The sequence below is a fragment of the Mchenga conophoros genome, linkage group LG16 (assembly GCF_057382185.1).
Source record: "Mchenga conophoros isolate Kocher_MC1m ecotype Shallow Benthic linkage group LG16, M_conophoros_male_GT1.1, whole genome shotgun sequence".
NCBI classification, from domain to species: Eukaryota; Metazoa; Chordata; class Actinopteri; order Cichliformes; family Cichlidae; genus Mchenga; species Mchenga conophoros.
Window position 1 is genome coordinate 22,838,233 of NC_140541.1, and position 22,519 is coordinate 22,860,751.

The 22,519-nt window shown below is 40.9% G+C and overlaps 1 long non-coding RNA gene across 1 annotated transcript in view; it reads left to right on the forward strand.

The window, feature by feature from the left end:
- LOC146556783 (uncharacterized) overlaps positions 1–22,519 on the forward strand; it is a 73,261-nt gene that overhangs the window by 42,434 nt on the left and 8,308 nt on the right. The window lies entirely within an intron of this gene.

Sequence of the window (22,519 nt, forward strand, 5' to 3'; positions counted from 1 at the left end):
CTACATCTCTACATTGAGCCAGTTCATTTGTCTCAAAAAGGAAGAGAAATTAAAGAACATTTCCAACATATCTCCCGATGAATGAGGCAGGTGCAGTCACAGAGGTGAATATTCGGTGAAGATGAAGCTTCCCTCAAAGGTACTAACTAAGACACTCTGTTGGGTATAGGAGCACTAATGACCAACACAATCACCTATCTTGACATGAATACCAAAGATAACAAGGAGAGGTGGGAATAGGTGTAATGCTCTCTTTCATCCTCTCTCTCCTTCCTTCTCTCTCTATGGGAATCTACCAAGCACGCTTTACTTCATCACAAAACTAACGTGGCATAGAACTTTTAAAACCCGCCTCAGCTTTTGTATCCACACCCCCACACCCCACCCCCATGCTCCCTATCTCTCTCTTCTCCCTCTCTCTTCTGGTTGGTAATTCTCCCATCTGGAGGATGTTTGAGAGAAACAAAGAAACAATAAAAGGAAGTTGGGAGAGGGGGTGTCAGGCTGTCAGTAATCTGACAGCTATGGTAACTACCCTCTAATCCAGACGGCTCCAGCCACGCTCCGGCCTGACACCCGCGCCTCTGACTGACAGCTGAAGACCGGGCACATTCCACAGGCAGAAGTGACATCCAGTCTATTAAGGCAGACAAGCACAAAGCAGAGATTTGCCCTGACTGCCTAGTACTGAAGCCTACTATGGGGGTGATTGGAGAGGTCCTGGAGAAGGTGTCAGACTCAAGCTCAGATGATAACCATATTGTAATGATGCTGCTGGACAATGAAGTGCCATGATTGCCCATGCTGACAGCAGAAGTTTATGTCTGGATATCCCCCGTCTGCTTTCGCAGGCAGCTCACAACACACACAGTCTCCAGGTCCCAACTGCCAGTCAAAAGCCTGGCCGCAAACGGGTGCACTTCTTATTCCAGCACAAGAGTGCACCAAACAGTGATCTCTAATGGACTGACCCAAGGCATGCTGTGCTGACAGGGAGAGCAGTATAATTGTTGTTTATCTTCTTCCTCTTTAGATATCTCTCTGAGCATAAAGAGGCTTCTCAGTGTCCATTTGTTGCTACAGAATAGCCCCGAATCCTCTACTTAGTTTCTTTATCAGCAAAACATTCCTGGGGAAAGCCATACATGATTGCTTTTGGAGGCTTTCACGATGGCAGAAAAGTATGTAATTGGTTTCACTTAAGGTTAATTATTTGCACTGGCAGGTCACATTGTTGTAAGCCATTCATTAGAATACACATCCAACACACCGAGCAAATGAGATGAGCTGGCTGTGCTTTATTGTAGGTTTGCTTTTAAAAGATTCCCAAAACCAAGCCAAACCTTAATGATGCTCTCAGCAGCCTATATAATGGAACAAGTTTACATAAATTAGACCACAGAGCTGCAGTGGCATCAGACAGGCTGGACTGTTTGTATTCAAATACTTTGGCTAATTATAAGTGGTTTTTAAAAAAAGTGAACTGAAAACATATACTCTGCTTCACATTCTAGTCCAAGTCTGTACTGCATACATAAAACATTTTCCCCTTGCTTTCCTTTATCAGATGGCTATGGTTTCAACTTTATTTTTGTATGAAGCCTGATGGTTTAAGACATAGATGATTTGATTTCCTCTCCTTCTGGTGTAGTTTGCAATGCCAATGCATGGTAGGAGATTTAAACAGGGAAAAGATGAGCTACAATAGGGATTTTCCTGTGAGTGCTTCCAGCATGAAGTAAATCCCTCAAACAGCCATACCCTAACATTTCTACAATAGAAAGTGAAAGACACACGCTCTGTAGCCTCTCACCCTTAGCACAACATTCAAATAAGTCTGAGAGATTTGGGTCCCAGGCGAGTTCACCAAAGGTGGCATTTCCCGTCTCCTTTCCAGCCAAAGCCTGCTCGTCTTCCATCTTACTTAGCTCGTCTTGATGGAGACTCAGGGTGCATGCCTTTCTAAGTGACAGGGAGTTAAGTATACATTCACACCATCTTGGGCTGCTAGTTAAGCTGACAGAGAGGTTCTGCAACCAGTCGGTCACCGTGAAGCACATTCACACTCCAATCAGACCAATGATAGAGAACAGGGTTGTTTTAGAATTTCATTTAGAATTTTGTGTTAAAGTGTCTTATTTGCTTATCACACTTTACGGTGCTTTCATGTTTTCTCGCACAAAAGCAATCACTGCATATTTGTGCTATTCTTGCTGTAACTCTAATGAATTTGATTTTTTTCCCCATTAACTTTAACTACTTAAATGTAAATAGATAAAGTCAACGTTAAAAAAACAGAAACTTGTTTTTGTTGGTCATTGTCTTTGCTCTTTACACATGCAGGCCAACATAGCCATAATGAGACAGATAATTGAGGATATTTTTTATTCAATGGCTAGTTAATTGGTTGCCACCAGTGTCCCGGGAAAGGTTAAATTTATGGTAGCATGTCGCTAATTACAATCCCAGCTGGCTTTCTTCATCTGGAAATATTTATGGCAAAAAGTCAATGTTTTGGGCGACAAATGACAGGCTGGACGTGAACACAATGCACAACCGCGAGCCGCGTGTTACATTCTCTCGCAGCATCTTACGGTCTGAGCTGCGCATAATCTTTCCTTTTTGAGTGTAGAATCAATGTGCGCATAATCAAATTCCTATTGACAGCGCTCATATCCTTCTCCCTGTGGCAGAAAAGAAGATCTTGAGGTGGAGAAGGATGAATGCATTAACATCCTTTCAGTCAGTCTAGCAGATAACAAAGCTCCTTGCCTCTGTGTTAACACTGCAGATTAGGTCAAGTTTTTACCCCTCTGAGTTTCTCTCCTGTAAATGACGAGTTTTGATGTGAAACAAGCAGCATGTCAAGGCGAGTTGAAAGATGTAGGCATTTTCTGCCATGTCACAATGACAGGCTGCTGAATATTTGGGCCATTAGGGGCTTATTAGTGAATAAATGACCAGATGGTTCAGTGATGCACAGAGATGGACAGAACTGGATGCTACTAATCAGCAGTGCCTGTAGCTCGGTGTCAAATCACACGACATGGTAACCCATGGCAACGGAATAAAAGTTAACATTAGCAAGTCAATTTGAGATCTGGGCGCTGTAAACAGGGCTTCGCATAGCCCTGCTTTGCTTGCTTGAAAAATAGAGAATAAGTATGTTCCCAGACAGCAAATTCCATTTGAAACAACTGAAATCTGTGTTTTTCTTTTTATCCTTTTCCTTCATGCAGGTCTCCATTTCAATATTTTTTCCTTTCCAGTGAGACTTTTCATAATCTTGCAGTAGATATTATATTGCAAATGCTCATCTTTACCTGGCTTTACAGTTATCAGTGACCAGTGAAACACTAGTAACATTTGCTGTATAGAAAGCCTTTTCGGTGATGCTTTTTTCAAAATAAAAGGGCCATTTTTAAAACTTCACCATTCGCATTTAATGCACAAAGACAGTAGGATGTCTCGCAACATCTCACACTTGTTTAATTTGGCTGCACCTCACTTTTGCGTTTGTCAATACATCCATTCAGTTTCTACTTTTGAGGTGCTTTGATTAGTTTGATTCCAAGATGCCCCACCATCTTCTTTACAGGAGGTAACCGACAAATTTCAAAAGCGGCCGTGTTTGTGCTTCAGTATAATTGGTGATGGGTTGTTTTGTGACAGATGTGGAAACTAAAAAAATAAATAAAAAATGCATCGTGTGCTGCATTACGCAAAACACAATACAAGATGCTCCATGTTGGAGCTGCATATGAATGTGTGTGGGTAAACATGCGGGGTCTCTTTAATTGTATGGTTTTCTTCCAGACCCACAGCTGACACAAACAGGCAGCCTGTTTAATGGATGAGGAGAGCCGTTTGAAGACGGTCTGTCACTTCTGATTGCTTTGCCTCTGTTCTACAGTATAATTGATCACTTGTCTACTAATACCCCTCCGTTTAACTTGAGTTCTTGCAGTCATTATTTTTAATAGATGAATTAGGAATATACAGTAGGTAGGAGGAGCTAAAAAAAAGACTCAGTAATTGCCTATTTGACCCATTAACTCGGCTGCTATACAGGTTTGTGTACATATTGCACTTAAAGGTTTAGCAAAAAAAAAAATCTCTGTTTTTCACACATACACAACAAGGCTGAAGCTCTCAAAATTAGATCAAAATTTGCTTCTTTTGCCGCGGAGTATAATTAAACTACGGTCAGGCTTTTTGCAGATTAAGCACTTTGATGTATTGTAATTGTGATATTTCCCGATAAACATATTCATTCGAATAATTTATGCACACGCAGTACACACCACTCCATTATACCTATGAACAACAGCGTAGGCAATAAAACATAGATATCGTGAGCTTTATGTAGGCTTGAAACAGTGGGATTCCATGTTATTATCCTACCCCCCCTCCATTACATTGAATGGGTGTGCATTGTTATTATTTGTCATCATATGCTAATTACACATCATTAATGTTAGACCTTAATGGCCCCAAGAGTGGGTAATAGTCTGTTAGGCTGAGCTGGCTGCTTGCAGGGAATCTGAGTCTAGGGGGAGAGAACACATGCTAATGAAGCTGAGACCTTTTATCTTTGCAGATTAAAAGGGAAAAGATCACAACCCTCAAAATAAGCGTTTTGACATCTGTAATTGGAAGAGACAACAAGCTTTTGTTCTATTATAGGGAGCAGGAGGCGTCAGACTGGATGTATAAATCTCTCCAGCGAGCTTTACTCCCTCAGTGCCTTCAGTCAGTTAGCCAAATGAAATCTCACTGCTGCTTTCATGCTTTTAGCTGCAGTTAGACAGAAGATGGAGTGCTGCTGCTTCCAAAGCAGTGCGGAGTCTGTGATCTAGGTGCATACATGTGTGAGCATGGTAGCTTAGCCTTTTCAAATTAATGGATGCCCTTGTATGCTGAATGGGAACACAGAACTGTGACCGTGTCAATTATTGGAGGTATACTGGAACTGCGTTCACACTCTGTGCTGTTATGCAGAGAACCAAAGTTGGCAATGATCATAACAAATATGTCTGATTATTTGTTGCAATGATTTTGGCAAAATAATGCCAAAGCACTCTGGTCAGATAGCAAAACCTATTTTGCAGTGAGCTGTAGAAGAGTGACTGAGTTGCGCATCTGGCCCCCTCCAACGGGCTTAGCTCAGAGCTGGGGCAAACAGCAAAGCGACAGCTGGTCCAGCATGGCTCCATGTTTGACCCCCAGCACCATGTGTAGTCCCGGGCAGCCAGCAGCACTCCATACCCTGAAGACATGTATGCCATCCTGAACACCTGGTGGGAGGGAGTCCACCTCAGAGCCTAGGGTCTAGTTGTGCTTACATCGGGTTAGGAATGGTGTTGAAGTGTGTGAGGCTGGATTTCAGGGTCCACGACCCCCTCTTACCTTGACACCTCAACGACCCAAAAGGCCCAGAAAGCAGGGGGCCTGCTGACTGCCCATTTGCTCTGTCTCTGAGGTCCAAGCCCAGAGGTCCTGTCATCATGGAATGGCTCGGCTGGAGGCCATAAGTGTAATGACCTACATCTATCCTTATAGAACAATATGTATGGCATCATCAGTCTGTTAGCTTGACTTGACCTTTGCCAATTGTACTTGCATTTCATATCACAGTTCTAGACTGAACATGCAAATATCTAAAAGATTTAAACTGGAAAAAGTCTGATTTACTCAGAGGAACTTTGCAAGCTGCTGTGTGCTGGAAATATGATGTTGAGAAATGTTCTTACTTAATTTATGAAATCCTGACTTTGATAGCCCCCGTGACTTTCCTCCTTGTGTCTGTTTATGATAAATGTTTTATGCATGAAAGCAGAAAATGTTGATCAGGGAAATTGTATAGAATTTGTCTCCATTATGCATGCTTATCATAATCAAGGCAAGATTATGCAGTAACAAAAAAGCAATGGTAATACAATAAATCTCCTTGATAAGACAAAAGAATGAGGAGAAAATGATGGTGTGTGTGATAGGCACACCGTCTCCATTCTTTCTGTTTTCACCCTTAAATACACATACAGCTTTTATAATTATTCTTTAGCGTAATGCAAAAAGAAGAGAAGTATTAGGGAAATGATGGTGCTAAGATGTCAGTTTGTTTAATTATTGCTAGTTATCACAATTGCCTTCTCTTTGACTTATGCATGTATGTAATAAGAATGTTTCAGAGTGCCTCAGAGAAATGTGAAAGGTCAGATGTCAGTTTTAATATGACTAGAGCACCTCTAATGAAACACTGTTGCAATATGTGTTGAATACGAATGCATTAATTTCTTAAATGTCTTTCATATTTGCAGGCGCCTCAGCCTTTTTAACTGGGATAATTTGACAGCAGCCCCCTGCCTTCCTCTGACAGCTTTGAGAAGCTGGGGCTCAGCACCTGCGTCCACCCAAGCATTAAACCTCAGATCCTGAACTCTCCTCACAAATGAACTGTCAGATCATTACTGCGCGTGATGCAATATAATCTGTCTCAGAATTAGCATTTGGCCAAGTCCACACTGAGTTTTTTTTCCTCCCATCTCTCTCTTCGTAAATCTATCCCCCTCAGAAGGTACTGGTTTGAATATGCATCTCTTCACATTTCCATGAGGGACCCACGGGAAGTACAGGCAGAGAGCAGCTTTCAGCATTAGCATGTCAGGAGGGAAGGGTCCTTTTTGTTCAGGGTCCCACTGCAGATGCTCTGCCTCACTTGTTCATTACAATTGCATTTCATCAGCTTGATGATGTCCACATGTCAATTGAGTGTGAGGATTTTGCACACAAAGGAGCCTCTGGGAGAAGGACTTCGCTGGCTAATCAGCTGATTATCATACCTCAAATGGGGCTGTACTGTTCTGTTACAAACGGCAGCCAGAGAGAACGAGGTGCAGGAGACAGACATACGATGGGTGAGTCCAGCTAGGAGGGCAGCAAGCAAAGCTGATTAAACATGCTCTCTTATGAACACAGATAGAGGAATGCAAAGTAAGCAAACAAAGCGCAACTCAAGCAGAAGAGAGCATTAGAATATTTATAGTTATATTTTTTCATTCTTATGACCTTAAAACCCTAAAGTGTAAATCTGAGTATGACTATGTTATCCTGACATTCATTTTGATGCCTCAGACATTGAAACTTTTGGTTTTAAAACTGCCTTTTTGACCTACAGCAGGAAGGAAGTGCATAAATCAAAGCAGGATGAATATATACAAATGTAAGTCTGGCATCACCGGCACCTGGAGAGGGCATCACATGGGGATCACATAGTTCTTCTGGGGGACCTCTGTGCTTATGTGACTAATGAAGGAGAAATCTAGAGAGTTGCGACTGGGAAGTCGTGACTGTAACAATATCATTCCTATGGTGAGGCTGAGGCTATTTCTAAACCTGAAACCAAGCTTGAATCTCAGGGCCAGCTCTTGTTTCACTGATAATATTTAAAGAAGCATGTGAGTAAGTGCTTTTCTTTCTAGTCTAATTTTCTTACCAATACTTACACCGATCAGGCATAACACTATAACCAGCTACCTAATATTGCGTTGGTCCTTACCCATCGAGGCATGGACTCCACCAGATCAGAATCAGAATCAGAATCAGAATCAGAATCAGAAAGGGGTTTATTGCCAAATGTTGAGCAGGTTTACAACATTAGGAAATTGCTGCGGTGCTTCAGTGCAAACATAGTGTCATAAATAGCACTTAAATAGACATGAAAAAATAAAAGTAGGAATAAGAATTAAAGTGCTACGTAGAAAGATATGTGCATGAGATATACATGAGATATATACATGAGAATAAGAATTAAGAGTGCTACGTAGAAAGATATATACATGAGTGCAGGTGGTGATCAGTGCCAAACATGGAATGATGCAGTGAACACAGCGTAGGGTCATGTGTTAGTGGCGGGGACAGTCATATGGTTATTGTTCATGTGTCCAACAGCAGAGGGGAAGAAACTGTTCTTATGGCGAGAGGTTCTGGTGCGAATGGACCAGAGCCTCCTGCCTGAGGGGAGCAGGTCAAACAGACTGTGTCCAGGGTGAGAAGGGTCAGCTGAGATCCGAGCTGCACGCTGCAATGTCCTGGAGGTGTACAGGTCCTGCAAAGATGGGAGTCTGCAGCCAATCACCTTCTCAGCAGAGCGCACAACACGCTGCAGTCTCTGTTTGTCCCTGATAGTGGCTCCAGCGTACCACACGGTGATGGAGGAGGTGAGGATGGACTCGATGATTGCAGTGTAGAATTACATCATCGTCCGTGTTGGCAGGTTGAATTTCTTCAGCTGCCTCAGGAAGTACATCCTCTGCTGGGCTTTCTTGATGACGGAGGTGATGGTGGGCTCCCACTTCAGGTCCTGGGTGATGGTGGTACCCAGGAAGCGGAATGAGTCCACAGAGGTGATGGGGGTGTCAGTCAGGATGATGGGGGGGAGTGGGGCTGTGTGCTTTCTGAAGTCCACAATAATCTCCACTGTCTTCTGGGCATTCAGCACCAGGTTGTTGTGGCTGCACCAGGACACCAGACGTTCAACCTCCCTCCTGTAGGCAGACTCATCCCCGTCCGAGATGAGCCCAATAACGGTGGTGTCATCTGCAAACTTGATTAGCTTGACAGACTGGTGGGTGGAGGTGCAGCAGTTGGTGTACAGGGAGAAGAGCAGAGGAGAAAGAACACAGCCCTGAGGGGAGCTGGTGCTGATGGTCCGGGAGTCCGAGACATTCTTTCCCAGCCTCACATGCTGCTTCCTGTCCGTCAGGAAGTCAGTGATCCACCGGCAGATGGGATCAGGCACATTCATCTGGGAAAGCTTGCCTCGGAGATGGTCTGGAAGGATGGTGTTGAAGGCAGAGCTGAAGTCCACAAACAGGATCCTGGCGTAGGTTCCTGGGGAGTCCAGATGCTGCAGGATGAAGTGTAGGGCCATGTTGATGGCGTCGTCTACAGACCTGTTGGCTCTATATGCAAACTGCAGGGGGTCCAGGAGGGGGGCCGTGAGGGTCTTGAGATGGGAGAGAACTAGGCGCTCAAATGACTTCATGACCACAGATGTCAGAGCCAGATCCCTGAATGTGTGCTTTTGTATCTGGCACCAAGATGTTAGCAAAAGAATTTCCTTTTGCTAACATCTAATTTTTCTTATCAATGGCTTTTGTTGGTCTTTTAAGTTGCGAGGTTGGGCCTCCATAGATAGAGTTATTTGTTGCGCACGTCTTACAGATATAAATTGGATAAAGGCCTGGGAAATTGGGAAACCAAGTCACACCTCAAACATTGTTGTGCTCCTCAAGCAATTTCTGAACCATTTTGCTTTGTACCAGGGCACATTATCCTGCTGAAAGAGGCCACAGCCATCAGGAAAAAAAATGTTTCCCTAATGCCTTAAACCATACATGGTCTGTAAGAATGCTTGGGTAGGTGATACATATCAAAGTAACATCAATGTGGATGGCAGGATCCAAGGTTTCCCAGAAAAACAGTGCTCAAAGTATCACACTGCCTCCCCCAGGTTGCCAATTTTCCATAGTTCATCCTGGTACCAGGTGTTCCTCAGGTAAGCGACACACCCAGCCATCCATGTGATGTAAAAGAAAATGTGATTCATCAGACAGGCCACCTTCTTCTATTGCTCTGTGGTCCAGTTCTGATGCTCAGATGCCCATTGTTGGCACTTTTGGCAGTTGACAGGGTCAGCATGGACACCCTTACTAGTCTGCACCCATACAGCTCCATACACAACAAACTGCGAGCCAGCATGAACTTTTTAGACAATTTGAGCTACAGTAGCTCGTTTCTTGGATCGAACCACATTGTCCAGTCTCCACTCTAGCCATCACAATCTGGGTTTTATCAGACTCGCTTAAATCCTTACACTTGCCCATTTTTCCTACTCCCAACAGCTTTGAGGACAAAATGGTCACTTGATCCATGATATAGCCCAACCACTAACAGGTGCCATGATTAAAAACAATATATCAGTGTTACTCACTTTACCAGTCAGTGGTCATAATATTATGCCTGATTATAATAGTGTTATAAAGTGTATTATAACTTTACAATAGTATTATAAAGTCATAATATTATGCCTGATTGGTGTACAACAAAATGTCCTTAATAAACTACAGTCAAACTGCATTTGAATGTACTTAGTATTGTGTATTTGGAGTACTAGTGTTTGTACTCTACTTGTAATCTGAATTCTATTAAGCAATCAATGAGCAAGCATTGGTTGCTTGTAAGTAAATAGTCTATGTGGAGAACAAGAGTGATTCTGGCTAATGATGTTAGCTTTTTAAAAATTGACTATTAGATTGAACAGGAAGTCTTGGAAAAGACTGCAAAAAATTTATGATTGCATGGTATTTTCATACTTGTATTTAGTAATTTTGGTGTCATTTTATTTTATTGTTTTTTTATTCATATATTATCTATTATATATTCTCTGTATTTCTTTATTCATAAATTGATGTCCTATGAAATTTGTTCACTGTTGATCATGGTGTTCAGTACATTAGGGCATGTATAGCATAATCACAATCTGGTGGAGGAACAGCTTTCTAGATTTAAATTTGGGGCAAATGTTGTAAGGATTTTGGCTAATGTTTCTATGCATGTACCTTTATGTTACAGTAAGTAAAGTTATGTTTTGCTGCCATTCATTTAGATAGGGGTGTCAAAATAACTGCCTAGAAGTGGTACAAAGATTGCTGCTAAGTTTTGAGACATACTTGTGGAAGGATTTTGGTAAACTTAATTTTCAACAACTATCTATGTATTTATTTAGTTATTTACTGCATATTTGAGTATATATCCCTCTGCTTGCCTTGCTTTGTCTTCTGGGATTCATAGAGTATATGGTTTCCATTTCAATGACTTTAACAATTTTTTGGAGATTTTGTTTTGCTTACTTCATACTGAAATCACCCACACCAGTTTTGAAGCTATAATAGTCTCTTAGAATATAGTGAATTTCCTCCATTGAGCTGGGACTCAGTTGCAGTGAAGGTTTTCAAGTACCACATGATCCTGTGAAGTAAAAGTAAAATGAACTTTGACAGCAGTGAAGTATTGGCAGTGATTTACACATTGCAGCTGACAGCTGAGTTTAAAAAAGAGAGCTTAGATTAGAAGCATATCTCTTCATTTGCCACTCAGTCTATATTCTACCCAATCATAAGCTCTTGGTAGTTGGGAACGGCAAGAGTTTTAATATCTGGGTCAGACCTAGACCACTAGTGAGCTCAAAACACCTCGGGATTCCTCCAGAGGATTAACTTTTTAAACAAACATCTCAACAATTCGCCATCCATCCATTCTCTTCCGCTTATTCAATTTTGAATAGTAGGGGGGCTGGAGAGTACAACAATTCTTTAGTCAACTTTAGTCACCCTCTTTACTAAATGAGAGGTAGTGATTTGGACATCATCTCTTTGTCTCCAGTGACCTCTCGGTCTGCTGACACGATCAGCTCACATTCACCTTTTTTCTCTAAGTTACCTTTACATTCTATCATGTGGTAACTAGTGGTAATACATAAAAATATATTTATATTGAGTATTATTGGTATAGATTGAAAAATGCATTTTTTTTTCATTCAAGATTGAATTAAGTCAAGCAGCACCAGTGTCATTGTGCTAAGAATATCTGACTTCATCTGTTTCTGTTGAATAGTTATGCTGTTCTTTGAGTTTTATGGTGTGCCTTACAATCCATGGACATTCTACTAATTCCATGAGCTTGGTGGGAATGTGTTTTTGTTATCAGCTTCTTTTGTTTGAATAGAGATCATCAGCCACACATAGTAGAAGTGAAGTCACAAGTGACCTGAAAGCCCAATTATAAAGTCTGCAATCTGCATTGTTCTTGGAGCGAAAAACAATCAATGTGCTGAAGGCATATCCCCATCAGAAGACCTAATGATGTCTTTCTGGACCACAGCCTTGCACACTGCATAGTAATCTTCTGCTAATTAGGTTTATAATGCCTAGGCAGGCCTCCGCATCAGCACAATTCCAGGGAGGACAGTGAAGTTATTTATTTATCTAACTGTGGCTCATTGTTATAATTAAAGCAAAATTATTTAGATAGGAAAAGGGCTTATTGGAATTAGCGATGCACTTTGCAAATGCATAGACTTCAACTGTGTTTTCAATCATAAAGTCACATTAATTCAGATTGATTGTCTATTAGTCATGCAAATCCACAGAAAGATATCCTCTTACAAAACCTTGCTCTTAAAGTGACACTCTTAAATAGAGTATCATTGAAGTTAAGAAGCTGGAGCTACTGGAGAGATCTATCAGTTAATCTCGAAATATAACACTCAAGCACTTGAGATCAGTTTCTCCATGAGGCTCGATACAAACAGATCAATAAGTCAGATTCATTATTTTAGTCATGAAATCATAGTGATTAAGTGGCATACATTTTGGGTCACGATAGGTTCTCATCAAGAACAGCAGCACTTGCAAAAGTATGACTTCATGTTCCTTGTTAAATTCCATATCACTGACGTGTTAGGGCTTATTTTCTTTGTGTTTGATTGTCAAACTGCATCATTGGCTTATGGCTTATGTTACTAACAGGTCTCCAGAGAACCCTTTTATACTAACATTGTTTGAAATAAAATAAATGTAGCATGTCTTGATTGAGCGATTTATGCAATGCGTAAATGCAAACAAAGCTTGTCATCGCCTCTGTAGATATACTTTAAAACTTTGTAGATATACTTTAAAACAAGATCCAGAAATGCCTTCTCTGGATATGAGCTCATTTTAGATCGACTGAGGTGTGCAAATTGTCCTGTGGTCTGACGAATCAAAAATTGAAAATAGGAGAGGGACCTTCCGGCTTGCTATCAGCACACAGTTCAAAATCCAGCATGCGTGATAATGTAGGGGAGTGTTAGTGCACACGGTATGAGTAATTTATAAATCTGTGAAGGTAACTTTAATGCCAAATGATATTTACATGTTTTGGAGCAACTCTGGTGCCTTTCCAGATGATGCTAGTTCAGCTAAGCAAATCGAGACCACATTCTGCACTCTTAACATCAGCATGGCTCAATAATAAAAGAGTCTGGTTGCTCCACTGTCCTTCCAGCAGTTCAGATATGTCAACTATTTTTAAATACTTAGAATTAAAATGACGAACACAATAAGGCCTTGAAATGTTGAGCAGCTGAAATCCTTTCAGCCGATCGAGTTAGTTCTTGAATGCTTATGGATGCTTTTAAAATTATAGGTGATGAATGTAGACCTACTCTTATCAGTTTTTGATGTCACATCCAAAATAACCATATATTTTTCAATGTTTTATACTTTGTCTTCATAAAATTTTCAGTTAGATATGCCAATCATGTTTTATAAAGTGTCTTAATGTGTTTCAAAACAAGGTTGTAACTTCCATATGTCTTGTAGATTGTTAAAAACATTGATGAAAAACTTTTAAAAACTCTCCTTGGATCTTTTCTTTTAAAACCATCAAACCATTTTATCTTGAATTTAATCAGTGTAAAATACTGCTAATTATTTTTCTCAAGAAAGTCTAAACTTTCTTTTTATTGTTCAAAACTTACCTTCGGCCTTTGTCTTTTCTTTGAGAGGTTAGTAACTGTCCACCTTTTTTTTCTGGCAGACTGTTAACTGACAAGCTTCGAGCATTTGGCAAGATGTTATCCAGCAGCAGAGCTCATCTACAGCTCTGACAGCCCAAAGCACCTGCCAAAGGATCTCCTTACCTTTGCTATGTGCTGTGAGTGAGCAATGCTCAATGCTGAGGGAACTATTTCAGGCTCCCTCATGTTGGAATTTTTCAGCTTGTTCCTGTGTTTCCTTTCTCTTTGATTAGACCGAGGAAGCCAAGAAGATAGTTTCATGGATAATGAGACACTGGACAGAGGTTTTATTTGTTTCCCAAGCTAAGGTCTCCATTGGTGTGTTGGCAGATGTGCTGAGTCTAGAATGACAAAAAGCTGCAGTTTGGTTGCTTTGCTAATAATTAAATGGAGATAGATAAAATATATAACAAGAATTTCTTTTTATTATGGGGAGCAAACATAAGACAAAGACTTACCCCTGAACTGCTAGGTGCCAGTTTTATCCTCAAGAGATCCTCTTTTTTTTGACTGATGCAATCTGGACACAGCTGAGGAGGTAGATGAGAAGAATTTAATTTGCTCTTCTTTGTGCTTCAGTGCCTACAAACTTAAGGTCTTATGTCTAATGCAGTCGTGACCATGATAGATAAGCCTGCATAAGTCTACAAAGCCAGCTTCAATGCATCAGAGATTAGCACATCGTCTCTGTCTGTATCTTCGGCAGCAGTGGAGATGACCCTGGCCTTGGTGACAGGACAGCTGGACATAAAAGTCTCCAAGAACCCAGGCAGTTCTTCATAAGATAAGATAAGATAAGATAAGATAACTCTTTATTGTCATTGCACAGTCATACATAGTACAGTAGTACAATGAAATTGGAAAAACTGTCCTACGTCGGCACTACATATAACACAACACGACACGATATGACACATCACAACGTAACAAACAACACAACACAGTATATTAACTTAGTATAAAAAAGAAGAATAAGTGTATGTGTATTGCACACTGTTATTATTGCACATTAATTATTATTCCACCTTGTTATAAATATAAATATTATTGTTATCGTTTTAAACATTGTTACCTCCCCCTAAAAAGTCCAGGGAGGTATCCAGTCAGGTCAGCTATTTACATTGATCAGGGCTATTCATAAGAGCATGCGCCATAATTAGAGCCATAATGGCATCTGAATGCAGTGCAGGTTAATGAAACTCTGTCTCTGCGAGGGAACAAGGGGCTTTTGGGTAAAGAAAACAGCAGGGTTCTGCCAGGAGCCCGATGATAGCAATTTGCAGAGTGAGTTATGTCCTATAACCTAGAAGCAGCCAGTACTTTGAGCATGTTTTGTTCTTAAATGGGGTATAGTTTTCCATTTCCCACCCATTAATATGCATAGAACAGCTAATGAGGCTGAACCAACTAAGATAATAAGATTCTGAGGCTGCAGCACCACTGACTGCATTAATGGTGTATGACTTTATGGTGAGGCATTTGTCTCAGATGCCTTTAGACATAAGCACAAAACGGAAACCTAAAGAAAGTGAGTGATGAATACAGTGAAGATTTGATCTGCATTTTGCAGTTATTGCCCTGCTGGCATGCTCCAGACAAAAAAGGAGTTTTATCAATTAAGATGATCTTTTAATGAGTATTAAAGGACTCATTTAATTAGTTCTCTTTTTTTTTACATTTTAATTTGTCCCTGCTCATTATGTGTGCAAACTGCAATCACACATTTAAGTTATGTTCCTATATGTATATCATTGAATTTGAAATTATAGGCCTTCTAAGTATTTTGTATCTTTAACCTTTAAAATCCTGTCTTTTCTTTTTTTAACCTGGTCGTAAAAGGTATGTAGGTTTTACCACCTTGAAGACATGTCTTTACTTTCATATGTCACTGATTGACCTCATCAGTGTCAATGCACTCCTATTGTAGAAATGGAGGGGAAAAAAGTATTGATCTCCTCAGATCCAACACCTTGTAGTTGAACCGGCAATGAGAAAGCGACTGTGGAGGTTGTCTGGAGGTGTATTGACAGACTGTGGGATGCTATTAAACATAACTATAAATATAAAAGAAGTGCAACGTCCTCTAGGAGGGAAAACCTATGATTTTTGCCCTCTTCCTGTCAGCAGTTTTCTGCAGCCGTGTATTAGCGTTGTCTCCTCTCGGTAAATAATGTGTCCTCATTCAGTCACAGTGAAGAGAAAGAGCATTTGACTACAATGGGCTATTATTGGCTATAATAGGGATGAAGCAGACTCTCAGGAGAGACTGGGAGTCTTGTGAACTGGAAATGTCTGCTGTTCATCACAGCATTTTACAGCCAACGTTTTCTCTGCAAGAGCAGCATCACTGCCCCAGGATAGCTTACACTGATGCCTCACTTCATTTACACAGTGCAGTTTTGCTTCTGCTTGAACAGAAACTGCTGTTAGATGTTGGAAAAACTAGACAACTAGACCATTTGACCAACTCCCTGTATAGATCCATATATAATGCTGGAAAGAAATCCCTCCCCCTCCCCCCCAAATTTGAGCCATCCATCTTTGTGAATGAGGATCCCCATCACTCTCTTACACAGACTGGACCTTCCTCTTCTTCTCATACAACTTAACCCAAGAGCTGTCTTCTTCTCTTCTCAGCTCTGTTTTTCTTCTACGGTGTACCACCCAGTAAGGTAGCCTCACTCACTTTATCAACTCCTGTTTCCTTTCTTTCATGCTGTACGTTTAGCAGCCTTAATACAGCCGTGACCATCACTATTGCGCCCTCTTTAGCTATGTCTCATCCCTCCCTGCCTTTGAAGCCCCCAACCTCCCCCCTTTTCAGAACCCTCTCCTTGTTTTTTCTCCCTCCCCCCATACTGACCCACCTCTCTCCACCCCCTTAGCTGGACCCCTCTCTCTGGTGCGGGGCCTGGCTGTCAGGCCCTCTCCTGTGAGTGCGGCTGCTGTGATTTCCTCTGGGCCATCAGGTGGGCTGCTGCTAACTAGCCAAGCCTGAGACAGGGTGACCTCAAGCCTCAACATGATGGGTCTGAATCAACAATGTGTTCGCCTAAACAGGGAGGGAGAGACCAAACAACTTAGAGGGCTGCCTGCCAGCAAGTAAACCAACAACGCTGCATCTCAAACTTGTCTACCTATGGACATTTTTTTAGTGCAAGTAAGCATTTAATTCTTTTCCCTAAGAGCGCCTATTAGATCTAACTTATGTTGTTTTAATCTATACTAAACTGTTTTCACTTGAGTCTGTTTGCTGCAGTGGCTGTCGCAGTGGTGCCTCGCAGTAGGTGTATTGTAAATCAACTGGGTGCTGCGTGAACTGTCATTAAAGTGATCATTAACACTCGTGATATCATCAGCGCATGGCAGATACTTAATTATCAGATCCCCTCTTCTGTTTCAGAGGCCCTGGTGTATTTTTCTTTTTCAGAACAATTTCTGATGTCTGCAAAATCCATATAAGCCTGTCTGATTAGAACAAGCTCAGTTTAATGAGTTTCTCCTGTGCCACTGTTTCAGATGGATCTCATTAAGGGTAATCATACTGTAGTATGAGTTCTAAGGAGGACTTTATACACAAGCCAAGGCTATCTAAATTGATTTCCCTTCTCAGTATTGAGTATTTAACAGGTGTGATTCTGTTGGTCATGAGAAAAATGTCATTCTACTAATCAGATATAAAGAGTGATCAAGTAAATGTTTCTGTCAAACTCCACTGTGGTGTGACTGCAGAGCATTTGCCAGCATTTAGGTAATAATCAAATTTAATGATGGCATTACTGAATAGCTGAGGCTTGCTGCAGTCGCTCTTTTCTCTCCTGGGTCCTCTTCTGCTCCTCAAAATGTTTCAAAGTTTTTCTTTTCCACAATTCCCTGGAGTTAGCCTCCCATCATATCTGAAATGCGCTTACAGCAGTGGCCGTCTTTTGCTTGAGAGCTCTTTGCCTTATGCTTCCATCAGAGGAGACTGAGTCTCACAGATGCACTGCTTAACAATGCCATCCCCTGCTCCCATCAGAGGGGGGAAGGTTGCGGAGCTGCGCCCCGCAGAATAAGGGGGGCAGGTCCCCTGTGATTGGCGAGAGCTGAACATCGATGCCAGCTTCCATCTGTCATGATAGCCTATCTCTGAACCTTCAATCTGTCAAAAGCTTGCTGCCTAGCTGAAGGCTCCAGGAGATTTGGCGTGCTAAACAGATTTGACAACAGGCATTATCACTGTGAGGGGCCCGGCGAAAAACGCCATCAACGTGTTAATTGTGGCTGGAAATGTAAACTGTCACTTCTCATCTCATTTAACACTATCTTTGCCAGTTTTTTTCTCACCTCCTTTTCCCTTATGTTAGCAAACATATGGAAATATTTAGGCAGATGCTTTAATCCTTGAACTATATCAGCTTTAGGATATTGACTTGTACTCCTCACCTACAGGCGGTGAGACCTAGAACCACACGCTCTGTTGTCCTTGGTGAAGAAGACCGTTCGCTCTGTGCTCAAAGAAATGCAGTCTGAATACAGCTGTGTTATTTAACTAAGTACAAGAATCTGTTGCAGTTTCTGAAAGATAGAAGCAAAGCTACATTTTAGCCAGTTGGGTTTTAGCTGAACCAAATCTTACCTCAGCCCATTTTCCCCTGTTAGCATCTAGAATGTACATATTTGAAGAGCTAGAGGTTAAGAAAGGAATGGGTTTATTTTTCGGATCATTGGGCACAAACAGTAGTAAAGATTTGGTGTATGTATTATGGTGCTTACATCATTATCTTGCAAAAAATTAAGTAAAATAGCATTTTAGAGTGAGTAATGTGACAATTAGTTGATTATCCAAGTGACAGAAAAATTATCTGCTACTATTATGATAATCAGTAAGTAACTTTCAAAGTAAAAAATGTCAGCAGCTTTTCGTTTGTGAGGATTTGCTTCTTTTCTCAGTCTAATGGGTCACTAAATTTAATATCTGGGACTCTTCAAACATGGCAGTTACATGAGTGTGCCTTGGGCTTCGGGATACTGCTACAGACCATTTATTATTGTTTTCAAGAACACATCAAATTAATAATTAGTCTAGAAAATAATTGCTGACTGATTGACCATGTAATACTCTTTCTTAGATTTCAATCTGTACTTCTTTAAAAATAAGGTTTATTGTCTTTAATAAAAACCTTAAATCTAATTTCTCATCAACATTTTTTTGCTGTCTTTCTTACTATTTCCCTCTTTCTGGTACATCTCAGAATGTCAAGCCTGTTCCTATTATCTCTAATTGATTATCCTCTATCAAAGCACCTAATTATTTGTCAGTTGTAGCGATCAGCCCTATTATTTGTGGGCTTTCCCCTGACAGGCCTTTAATGGTGATGGTTGGTTTAACCCCCAGGCCTTGCTAATAGGATTTAGCAGCAGGTGACTGGTAACACAGACACACACACCCCTCTAACCCCTTCACCCCTAGGAATATCAGACCCTCCCACTGCCTGTTCACTGAAAAGGCGTACAAACACTGCACTAATACAGCCTTGTCATTCCCTCTGAGCTGAATGTATCTGTATGTAGCAAGGCAGGACTGTAGTGTCACGCCTGGTTCTCCCCCTTTGTTTTGATGCTGCATAGTCACACCGTAAAAAAAAAAAACCTAAACAAACAGTAATATTCCGGCAGCTGGGGCAACAAAATAATACCAGAAAATAACAGAAAACAACTTTCCCATGAAAATACGGTTATTTTCAGTAATGACAATGCAGTTTGTTGCCCTAATCTTACATGGGATTTTGCCTTTTTCAAGTGCTTTTAAACATTAAATTAGGAACAATTTAATGTGATTAAACAATGAAATTACCTATTAAAAAGGTCAATGAATGCAGCAATATGAATAATAATACTTAAATGTACAGAAATACACAGTTAACTTAAATAATAATGGATTGCATTCATATAGCGCTTTATGAGACCCTCAAAGCGCTTTACAATTCCATGTTATAATTCCCCTTTGGCCGTCACCAGTAGGTGGTAGGTGAAGTGTCTTGCCCAAGGACACAACGACCGAGAGTGTCCAAGCCGGGGCTCAAACCGGCAACCTTCTGATTACAAGGCGAACTGCCAACTCTTGAGCCACGATTGCCCTGAATAACAATAATAGTTCAAGTTCAATCTTTCAAATAACGGACAAATATTTGTGAAATTATGATGCATTTGTGAATGTATTTTAACAATCTAAATAAGCATATGTACAGACAGATACATTTAAAAAACATGAAAATTATGTTGTATTACATTTACAGTGATTTTACGTTAATTTACATTTGAAATGTAAAATCACTGTCTATATATGTGAATTTAATGATATTCTAGAAGAAGAGTACAAAACTGTGAAATAGACAGTAAAATACTTTTATATCACGATTTTTTTTTACAGTGCAGGATTCATGCAGCAACGCATACGTATGCAAAATGCCAATGCAAATAAAGCCGAAGCAGACACGGCGCCATCTTGGAGGTGACAGACGACGGCTAGACGGAGAGGCCACGGCCTCTATGTGCTGGTCGTTTCCTGACGGTGATGTCCTTACAAGCTGCGCTGTTTGCAGTGTCATACAGTAAAGATTTGAATGTTTATTAAATATAATTTCTGGACACTTGAAGCAAGAGAGCATAGATTTAGTGTTGCAAAAATATTGCTGTGATGATGTAAGGAATGATTTAGTATTATTGACAGTTTATTAGGATGATTTACCTGTAAACTGCTCCTTTATCCCGGTGAGGCCTTTCTGTGACTATAATGTCTGCCAGTCAAGCACAGAGCTGCTAACTCAGACAGTCGTTCCTTCAGCTTTTGTCACTTTATTTGGTGTCCATCCATCCACTCATGGCAAACAGCAGCAAATGCCATTCATTTATACTGATTGGAAGGAAGAGCGTAGGAAGCCTGGGAAGTGATGGCGTTGCCCAAGGAGTGGGGGTACTATGAGGAGAACAGGACAATGAGGAGCAGGGAGGGGATGGGTTTGTTATCCTGGTAATTAAGGACAGAGTGGCTTCCATGCCTGGTGTGCGGACAGGATGTGGCAAATTACTAGAATCTTTGTGAGGAAAAGCTGCTCCCTCTCTACTCTGTCCATTCTCAGGGGACCTCATCATCTTCTCTAACAGTCAGGATGGGATTTTGTACCCTCTATTCCCTCACCTTCTCCTTCTCTCTTTCTGTCTCCGTTCATTTCCTTTCACTTCTCTCTGTCAGCTTCCTCCTGAAGTGCAAGTCAAAGTCTGAAGTAACATTGCGGGTTTAGAATTGTAGATTAGTATGCCGACTTCTTGGTAATGAAAACTTCTGGCAATTATTCATGTTTATCTTTTTCGGTATTTACATGCTGAGGAAGAGCTAGGCAATTTTTCTAACATCTTGAGACAGATTTTGATAATTAACTGTGTGTGTTTCACAATGCAATTCCCCTGACATGCAGAGAAGGATAGAGAAATAGACAAACCATAAACAGTACTGTATGTTCTGTTCCCTCTGTGAAACTCTGCGTGCGTGTCTCTCACTGACACTGCTGTTACTTTGATATCATATATTAGGGAAAAGAGGATATTATTTCTTCGTTTCTCTTGGCATTTTGCATTGGGATCCTCGGGCTGTGGTGCTCAGGTGGGGTTAGAGAAAACAGTGGCCCTCACAACGACAGGATAAGCTAGCAGCAGCATGGCAAGACAGCAAGAGAACACTCTGGGGTTTAAAAGTACCCAAAGCATCCTGGGTAATTAGCCATTACAGTGCTGTCACAGAGGGTTCTGCAGTCAATACAGAGATAATTTGGGCAATGGTGAATGACAGTGCTGTCCAGGCTTTTGGGATGATCAAGGACAGATCCAGCTGCACCAGGCATCTGTCAGGCCCATGAATCACTCCTCCAGCCAGCAGCTGGGTGAGTGGAGCAGAGAGAATCGCTGGAGAAGCATGTGCAGACACACAAATAAACATGTTCCCCCTCTCTCCCCTCGCCACACCGGGAAATGGCTATTAAAGGTCTGCCGTTACAGAGCACCGAGTGGAAAAGGCTTGTTACCTTCAGTGGCAAATGAATGACATTGGGAATAAGGTGAGGAATAAAAGTCAAACCAAGGGGACATTTTTCACAGTTATTTCAGCTGTGTAGCTAAATCCAGGGAATGCAGTTAGGATGCATTTTTTCATGTTATAGTGATATAAGTAATATGTTTTACACAAAATAACAACAAGGCTTTATGTTATTACAAAGGAAATCTGGAAACTATACCTTGTTCTCTCCATTGCTCATTGGTAGTTGAAGACTGTTTGCTGTATTCAGGTTGCAGATTCGAGATATTATGTAAAGTGTCGACCAAATCCATAGTAAAGCACTTAAATTCTTCCCCGTTTTTCCTGTAATCCCCACCAAAACAGGGAAGAATATAAAAGGGACTGAGCAGCATGACAGATCAGGGCTTGTGTAGCAAAGTATACACATCACTATATAAAGCCCAAACCTGCCAGGATTGAACAAAGTATTTCAGGTAGCATGAGTTTCTAGTTGCTATTTTTCATTTTTACTTCAAACGGTTTCTTTTAGCACACCTGCTGTCATTAGGTTGTGCAAATTACAGGTACATTTTAATATATTTTAATCCTCTGCAAAAGATTTTGCAGGAGATTCAGTATGATGATACTTGATGGACCATACTGGTGTGAGTTTTACATACAGTATCAGTTCTCATGCAGTAGCTTATAAGAGTTTATTCTTAGGCGGTGACACAACCTTTGTTGGCTTGATCAGATCACAATAACCAAACTTTCATATTTATTTATTAAAACTCTTTGCTTCAATTTAAGATTTTATACACCAGTGTTAGATGTATATTGGTGTGTTGTACATAATAGTAGAACAT